The sequence below is a fragment of the Mytilus galloprovincialis genome, chromosome 12 (genome assembly GCF_965363235.1).
Source record: "Mytilus galloprovincialis chromosome 12, xbMytGall1.hap1.1, whole genome shotgun sequence".
In the NCBI taxonomy this organism is placed as follows: domain Eukaryota; kingdom Metazoa; phylum Mollusca; class Bivalvia; order Mytilida; family Mytilidae; genus Mytilus; species Mytilus galloprovincialis.
This window is the reverse complement of record NC_134849.1, coordinates 21,917,133-21,927,229: the sequence shown is the minus strand read 5'-3', so window position 1 is coordinate 21,927,229 and position 10,097 is coordinate 21,917,133.

The window sequence follows — 10,097 nt, the reverse complement described above, 5'->3', positions numbered from 1 at the left end:
AAGCTTAAGTAAATGCACCACCGTCACATTTTATTTGTATACGGTATTGAATGTACTCTTTGTGGATTGATCTACGTCGGGGAAACTCGACAAAGACTCAATTTTAGGATGAATGATCATCGGTCTAATGTAAATGATCCTAATAACAACAAATTTCTCTATAAACATTTCAATCAGCCCGACCATTCTATTGTTTCAATGAAAGTCCGGATTATAGAGAAAATATATCATCCAACAAATGACCCCATATCGTGTACACCATATCGTTTACAAAGAGAAGACTTTTGGATAAGAGAGTTGGGAACAGCCATTCCCTATGGATGCAATGACAAAATTGATGGTGTAGGTATTTTGTCTAGTCCCAGGTGTAGTACCGTCAATACATTACAATTGTTTAATACTTCTGCTCGACGAAATAGAAGTCACAGAAAATATATACCACCTGCTGTACACACCGTGACAATTGATAGTCTATTAACGTCTGTTCAAAAACCTTTAGGAATTCATCATATTAGACCTAAATGATACTCCATTCCATTGTCAAAACTTTTTTTACTGTTTCAAGATGCCCAAAATACTTCCGTTACTGATTCTCGGTCTGTTTTGTATAGATTAGTTGCAATTATCATGGACATTGCTAACCATAGACTATTCAAACCTGTATCGACTTCATCCAATAGTGAGGAAAAACGTTATTTTTTTAAGGTAGAATTCGCCAATAGAGGTTTAGATGCTGTTAATATTAGCAATATTTAAAAATCTGTACATAAAACTATACCTGAATACTTCAAAAATAAAGCTACACCTGTTATTTCTTATACTTACACCAAGTCTATTGCATCCAAAGTTTTCAACCACAAGAGAGTTTTAGAGGCTTTTAACCTCAAAGATACAAAATCCAAGCCTCCGGATTGCTCATGTGCATCGTCACAATACAATTACAGTCCAGCTGGTCATATTATTACTGGAGACCTTTGCATCGTTACCAATGAACAACTAAGAGAGTTGTTCACAATACAATTACAGTCCAGCTGGTCATATTATTACTGGAGACCTTTGCATCGTTACCAATGAACAACTAAGAGAGTTGTTAGCCAAGGGACCAAAATATAGAATCCCCCAGCCAATCAACTGGAAAAAGAATTTCAAGTTACTGATGGATGCAGTTGAGGACTATGCAAGAAAATGGGTAAAGCGCGAACCAGACTAACCAGAACTGGACACTTTGTCTGAATGGATCAAAGCTATTCGATCATGCATTCAGAGGCGCATACAAAAACTACGATGTAATATGAGTACTAAAGTTTCTAACCCTTTCAAGAATCCGGAGGTTGTGGATGCTTTATCCTCTTTGCATGACAAATATGTCGTTGTTCCAGCAGATAAAGCCTCCAATAATATTGTCTTCATATGTAAAAAAAACATTATTTGCAATGTCTCACTACAGAGCTTGGAATTGATAAAACTACTGGTAATCCTACATATTCTTTAACATCATTTACCAAGGACGAAATTTTACAAAATCATAAATTTTGGTATCAACATCAAAGAAAACGAAGAAAACTTGCCTTCATTATACTGGATACCTAAATTACACAAAACTCCATATAAAGAACGATACATAGCTGGGTTTTCAAAATTTTCGACCAAACATCTTTCTAAAGTACTGACTACTATTCTTTCGACAGTTAAAGATGGGCTTCAAAAATATTGTGAGGAGATATATTCTACCAGTGGTGTTAACCAGATGTGGATTCTCAAAAATTCGAAAGATCTACTGCTTAACCTTCAATCACAATCTTTGCAATTTTGCAGCAACATAAAAACTTTTGATTTGTCTACGTTATATACTACTATTCCCCATGCTCAGTTGAAAGATCGACTACACCATCTTATAAAACAGAGCTTTTTCTATAAAGATGGAAATTGTAGATACAAATTTCTTTTTTTGGGTTACAATAATTCATAATTTGTGAAAAATCACACTGAATCTCCCAGAAAATATACTGAAGATGATATTATAAAAATGCTGGACTTTTTGATCGACAATATATTTGTTGAGTTTGGAGGATTTATATTTCAACAGACAGTCGGTATTCCAATGGGTACTAATTGTGCACCCCTGCTGGCTGATTTGTTTTTGTACTCGTTTGAAGCAGAATTCATTCAGAACCTTCTAAAAGACAATAAGAAAAAGCACCTTGCGAAATTCTTTAATTTTACTTTCCGATATATTGATGATGTTCTATCATTGAATAACCCATATTTCAGCCAATACTTACATCTCATATATCCAAGTGAACTTGAAATTAAGGATACCACTGATACTAGAAGGACTGCTTCATACCTTGATCTTTTCCTCAATATTGACGTAGATGGACGACTTCACACGAAAATCTATGATAAACGGGACGATTTCAACTTCCCAATTATCAATTTCCCATTTCTCAGCAGTAACATACCCTCTGCCCCTTCGTATGGTGTTTACATATCACAATTGATACGTTATTCTCGTGCTTGTTCACACTATACGGACTTCATATACAGGAGTGTGCTCCTTACACAGAAACTGCTCCAACAAAGTTATGAGGAGGACAGATTAAAATTGACACTCCGTAAATTTTATGGACACCATCACGATTTGGTGGATCCATACGATGTGTCGTTGACCAAACTAGCTAAGGACATTTTTACCACATGGTAGGTTGTGTTTTGTCATAATGTCGTCTAATCTTTTAATTACCAAACGTAACTTATTCCCGATTGTGACTGTTTTGCCGAGTGTGAACTCGCATTCCTATAAGACTTGGTACGGTACTTGTCTATCCCAAATTCATGTATTTAGTTTAAATGTTTGATGTTATATTTGTAATTCTCATCGGATTTTGTCAAATGTGTTGACGTCTTTTTTATTATATTTATGTGTTATGGTAAAGAAAATTAATTACCGCCTTCATTTATTAGATTTGATTTCGTTCAACGTAATCAGTACGATATTTTACGTTTGAAGTTAGATTCAAAACAAACCGGACATAGTTTTATAATATAGTTAATTGCTACCTTAGTTTGATATTAATGAGTATTAAAATGTGCTTTGTTATTAAATGCAAAATCAGTATTTAGTTCAAATATATAATCTTAAATCAATCCTAATTCTATCTTATTCATTCTTATGTGACGTCATTTTTCATTTTTTGATGATCTGTTTTACAAATTCAAATGACGTCATTTTTTCGTCATTTTTTAGTTTCAAATAGGACGTCACTTGGCGTAGAGGTTTAAACTTATTCGGATGTGTTTACTTTTGTGTTTCAAATGTCTGGTTATGTAAATGTATTTCAGTTGTTTCCTGTAATTAGTTAATACTCCAGTTTTATCATGTACATCTTTTGAATATTCATTTTATAAAATTTACTGTTTGCAAAAGTATAAATTATTTTAAATTATAGGGATTTTCAGGTAACTAACAGAAAACCCTTGCCGTGTTTGGCACAACCTTTTTGATCTTTTGGTCCTCGATGCTGTTCAACTTTGTACTCGTTTCGGCTTTCAAACTTTTGTATCTGGGAGTCACACGTAGGTCTTGTGTGGACAAAATACACTTCTGGCGTATTAAAATGTTGAACTTGTTGCCTTTTGTTGGCTGTTGTTCGTGTGATTTTTTCTCAATTCTGTTCTCCAATTTATTTATATTGTAGTCCTGTGTTGTCATTTTGATGTTATATTTCACATGGCCATTAAAATGCGAGGTTTGGCATGCCACAAAACCAGATTCAACCCACCATTTTTTCCTTTAAAAATGCCCTGTACCAAGTCAGGAATATGGCCATTGTTATATTATAGTTCGTTTCTGTGTGTATTACATTATAACGTTGTGTCGTTTGTTTTCTCTTATTTTTTAGTGTAAATTCACATTGCGATAAGACGTGTCACGGTACTTGTCTATCCCAAATTCATGTATTTGGTTTTGATGTTACATATATATGTTATATTTGTTATTCTCGTGGGATTTTGTCTATGTGTGTTACATTTTAGTGTTATGTCGTTGTTCTCCTCTTATATTTAATGCGTTTCCCTCGGTTTTAGTTTGTTACCACGATTTTGTTTTTTGTCCATAGATTTATGAGTTTTGAACAGCGGTATACTACTGTTGCCTTTATTTAACTCCATGTGAACTGTGTGTAAAGCTTCATTCTCACACAAAAAAAAACACCAAAATGATGTCGCATATAGTAGATTTCTATATAAGACTTAAGGACAGGGTTGTTTCTACCACGTATAGAAAATATTCTCATGTGCAACAGACATTTTATCATAATTAGACAAATCAACATCCTTGTACGCTGTTATCTTCAACTAAAAAAATGTGTTATCGCAAACACAAGCCATTGTCAATTTGAATAAAGTTGTATACTCTACACACCAGAGATGATTAAATGTTAAAGAATAAAATGGAAAATTCTGTATACAGAAATGAAAGTGATGTCTTGTAAGTTACATATGATTTCTCAGCCGACTCAATCTTCAATCTCTAAATTTTCAAGATACGAATAACATTTATATGTTGAAATGGGTTTACAGTACAAATTTAATCTAAAAATAGGAACAACATGGTCCTTTCTATTATTCGTCATCAAGATCAAAATACTATCCAAGATACAAGATAGGGTTTTATAAAAAGAATCAAAAAGATGTGGTATGAGTATGAATGAGACAACTCTCCATCCATGTCAAAATTTAAAAAAAAACAACATTATAGGTCAAAGTACGATCTTTAACATTGAGCAGTGGCGTAGCTAGGTCATTTTTACGTGTACGCACGAACCTTGCCGAGCAATCCAATGATCCCAAAACGGGTTCATGCATCTTCGCTAGCCAAGGGTTACGATCCACTTCCGCGCTCTCCACGGAGAGAGCGGGAATGGACCGTAACCCTTGGCTAGCGGAGATGGGGTTCATGTAGCGGGCTAGAGCTAGGGAGCGAAGCCCCCGGAATCTAAAGAGTTATCGAGAATGGATACCATTCCTGTCATTAAAAGCTCATCAGTAGCAACATACTTTTGAATCTAAATGGTTTATTTGTTATGTAAAGTTATTCATTTTGTTAATGTGAAACATAATGGTCATTGGATTTAGAGAAAATGTTAAAACCAGTGACTTTTTAAATATGGTTTAAAGGGGCCGTGGGGTTAAGCACTCAACCAACAAACACACCTATTTTATGTCCAAATTTCTTAAACGAACATGCAATAATTAATCTTCAGAGATTTTCAGGAGCAATATTAAATATCGTTAAGGGTTCTGCGGAATCCTGGTTCTCGTCTGGGATATTCCTCGCAAAAGTGAATTCATTTATCATAGAAATAGGAAGATGTGGTATGAGTGACAATGAGACAACTCTTCATCAAAATAACAATATATAAAAGTAAACCATTATAGGTCAATGTACGGCCTTCAACACTGAGCCTAGGCTCACACCGAACAACAAGCTATAAAGGGCCCCAAAAATTACACGTGTAAAACCATTCCAACGGGAAAACCAACGGTCTAGTCTATATAAAGAATATATATCAGTCTATTACAGGATTTTAAAAAATCAAACATTTCTTTTGATATTTTTTCTTGATCTGGACTATTAGTTTTGGTCCAAGTTTCATGACAGTCTATAAAGGTTTATGCATTTATAATTTTTAAAAGCCATACAGTCTGTCAGTATAATACTGAAAAATGAATAAACAAATTTACTTCCAAAACTTTGCTTCAGACAAATTTTGTAAAAAAATTCTTGGATCCTGCTAAAGTTTTATTTATTAATACATGTAACAAGATGAAGTTTTGACAAAGAAATTGATGTGTTTTTTTTAACAACATACTGAACCCAGATATTGACGCCGCCGACGAAAAATGATGATAGCGGTTTTGTCTCGCTTTAAATAGCGTCATAAATATGTCGTAGGCTCAACAAAACTTTAAACAAACAAAAAAACGAATCTCAGCAGATAATGAATTGTTTTACACAAAAGGGAAGTTCGTATAGAACTCACAGTATAGATTCAGACTTGACAGAAAATGAACTAATATAATATATGATACCATTTGGCTGAAAAGTAAATTTCCGCAAGTACAAGCTAATGAAGAAAGAATTATAAATCTGATGTGCTTTAAGATTATTTTTTTTTACCAAAATTCAAGTGTACGCCCGGGCGTTTTGACGTAAACGTAGCTACGCGCATGTTGAGTCATGGCTCACACCGAACAGAAAGCTATATGGGGTCCAAAATAACTAGTGTAAAAGCATTCAAATAGGAAAACCAATGGTCGAATCTATATTATGAAAAAACGAGAAACGAGAAATACTTAAAAAAACGACAACTGAACAACTGGTTCTTTACTGTAGATAGTACACCTACATGTACCTACAAACAACTAAACAGAAAGAATCAAATCAAATATTATGAAAGCCAAATATATAAAAAATGAAAAGCATTAAAATAAAACATTACCAAAAATTGTAAGCCACATCTTTCGAAGGATTTTTAAAAATTAAATTTCCATAAATCGAAACTTCTATGGCTATTTAAAAAAACAACATAACAATTAATTTGGAAAACAACTATATATATATATATAGAGCCCAGGTGGTCGTGTGGTCTAGCGGGACGGCTGCAGTGCAGGCGATTTGGTGTCACGATATCACAGTAGCATGGGTTCGAATCCCGGCGAGGGAAGAACCAAAAATTTGCGAAAGCAAATTTACAGATCTAACATTGTTGGGTTGATGTTTAGACGAGTTGTATATATATATATATATATATACAATTTGTTAACATTTGTTGTTATTGTTTTAAGTCTAGTGATTTGTTAAAAGCCCTTGAACTTGGCCTTACTGTATGGTTGATTTGGTAAATATTGTCATATACTCAATGTCATATATAACGCACCACTTTTACCAAACCACGTGACAATATTCATATATTCATAATTTCTCGATTTTGTTTTAAAAACAAATGTAAAACCAATAGATATTTTAAGCATAGTCTTGAAATCAATTTAAGGGTTCAACAGTCAAAAATTCTTTGAAGTGATGACAATGGCACTTTCATCCCAAAAAGTCAAATATCAAAAATCTTAGATAAGTCAATAATCAAACTGCTCTTTACAAAAAAATCATCATGAAACTGAACATCAAAGTACTTTTCATTGTTTTCATTCATATGAAATGATAATAAATTATATGAATGGGAGTATGAAGAAAGTACAATAAAGTTCTCACAAAAACTCGTAGAATGAAAATATCTCGTGATGCTTGTTGATTATAGGGAGATAGACCATTAAATCTGGATATCAGATCTCAGCTTTCAGACCGTATAGAAAAACATACGCAAGTCGTGATGAATATTCTATCAAACAGGATATGCAACAAAGGACATTGGGACAACGTATAGGCACGATGACTATCAATGCAAATATGGAACCAGTTGAGGGGACCAGTTGGATGATTTAACTATACATGTATGTTATCGTTTTATCTTATGCTAGTTTTAACTTTAAGTTTGTTCGATTGATTATCGCATTTAAAATCTTTTACAATTAAAACAAAAGACGATACTTTAATTTAAATATTTCAAATAGTATACAGTGTATTGAGACTAAAGATGAGCGTTAAATGTAAGTCTATTCAATATAGATTAATTAGATATTTTACACATTTTCTCGTTTTACAGTCTTAAAGTATCATTTTTATATTACGAATTACACTCATACGAAGGTGTATATTGAATAAAATCCAGAATTAAAATATGTAATCGTTAATAAGAAACGGGTTTATTTAATTTTAGTTAGACTTTCAGTTAGTATGTTTAAAATGTATAATTTTGACAATTTCCAGTTCAATTAATTTGATTCGATTTGAAAGCTTTCTTATTATTCAATAATTGAATGTTGGACTTTTAATTGAATAATTTAATGGACACGTTGTAACGAACATTTATAAATACATGGGGAGCAATTTAATTCTAAAGTCATGCGAAACATATTACATCTACCTTTAATATATGTATCAAATACAACAACCATGAATACGTTTTATATACTTGAATGACTAAGTTTTACTGTAAAACAATTGTACATAGACTTTATTTTTAAAGAAAATCATCTTTATTCAAAATATTACCGTTTACTGCTGTTTAATTATTGTCCTCCCGCTCTCTAATTTCTTTGAGTCTTATTTGGAGGGGGAAACTTAACTAAACATGTGCTACGAAAAATAATGACCATTTTGTCAATATAACAAATCTTTTGTATCTTATAATTCAGGTATGTAATGAGTCTTGGTAAAGATTGATGACATTTTCAAGAAGAAATCAATCGATATATTTTCAAAAAAAGTCATCGACGTATTTGAGAACAAATCAGACAACGATATACTGGCACCTAGAAGTGGCGGTATAGATGTCTTTGAGACGAGAGAAGATATCTTTGAAAACCCTGGCTATCAGGCTAACATTTTACCCGGAGACAAAGAGACAGAATATCATGAACCAACAGTAAAGAATGAACCACTTCAGGTATATGTACTTACTAGAATAAACACCTTCAGGTGTATGTACTAATTAGAATAAACCACTTCAGGTATATGTACTTAACAGAATAAACACCTTCAGGTATATGCATGTACTTAACAGAATAAACCCCTTCAGGTGTATGTACGAATTATGCTGAGTTCACACGTAATTCGAATTCGATTCGTATTAACTAATTCGAATTGGTTTAATTCGCATTCGAAATGTTTAACGTCCTAACGTCAATTTTAATTCGAATTACAATGCGCGTCAAATTCGCCTTACTGTTCAAACGACGTTAACTTTTAAATCGTATTCACAAAAGCGTATTTCTAATGCGAATTTGATAATTCGAATTAGCTAATTCGAATCAATTCGAATTAAAAAAAGAAGAGTGTGTGAACGCGATTAACGAATTCCATTCGCATTCGATTCGAATTTAATTCGATTTACATGTCCGTGTGAACGAGGCATTAGAGGTATATGTACTTAACAGAATAAACACCTTACTTAACAGAATAAACCCCTTCAGGTGTATGTACTAATTAGAATAAACCCCTTCAGGTGTATGTACTAATTAGAATAAACCACTTCAGGTATATGTATTTAACAGAATAAACACCTTCAGGTGTATGTACTTACTAGAATAAACCACTTCAGGTATATGTACATACTATATTTGATTGTTTAGTTGTGTTGTTGGGTTGCTAGCTTATCCTATATACATGTAAGGCAGTATCTACTTGCACTTCCGTCTTCCGATGCATCTGCGATCAGCTTGAGTTTTAATGGGGTTCGTGTTGCTCGGAATCTAGTCTTCTATACTGTGTTTTACAGACTGTTGTCTGTCTGTTATTTTGGTATGGTTTATTTGCCACGCTATTGTCACTTCGTTTTCGCCTTATGAGTATGACTATTACTTTGGTTTCAATCGCCGCTCTTTGCTTGACTTTTCTTTATAATCTTCAACTTTTTAAAATATTTTACCATAAATCACAGCCACAGGTTAAACCCGACAATGTGTCGGTTTTAACTACTGCATGAAAATTCTGCGGACAATACGAGGCCAAATGTTTATTGCTCTTCGTCCGTCGTTCACCAAGAATAAAAAAGAAAATACAAGTGATTATTTTTGAAATCATCTAACTCAACTATTGGGATTAAACCTTGGCTATCATAAGTGTTTCTGTATTCTAAAAAAGTATAAAACAATAATCATTGTGTCTTTCTCTACCTGCATGTATGAGATATTTTCCTTACGAGCTCCAAGGACATAGAAAGGTTTTCCGCACGGTTTTTATGCTGACAGCACTACTCAGAGAATTCCTGTCATGATTGTTCTTTGTATTTTGAAAATATTGTTTTAGCTCTTTGCGTTTGTTTTTTTTTTTTTTGTGTCTGACGAATGGTAAGCAAACAAAAGGTGCAATCATATTATCCTGTTTTGAAATTTAAATGTATAAAAATATGTATTTATTCTTACAGGCTGCAGATGTACTATGCCATGGAAAGTTCCGAAAGAATAGATGGCATGCC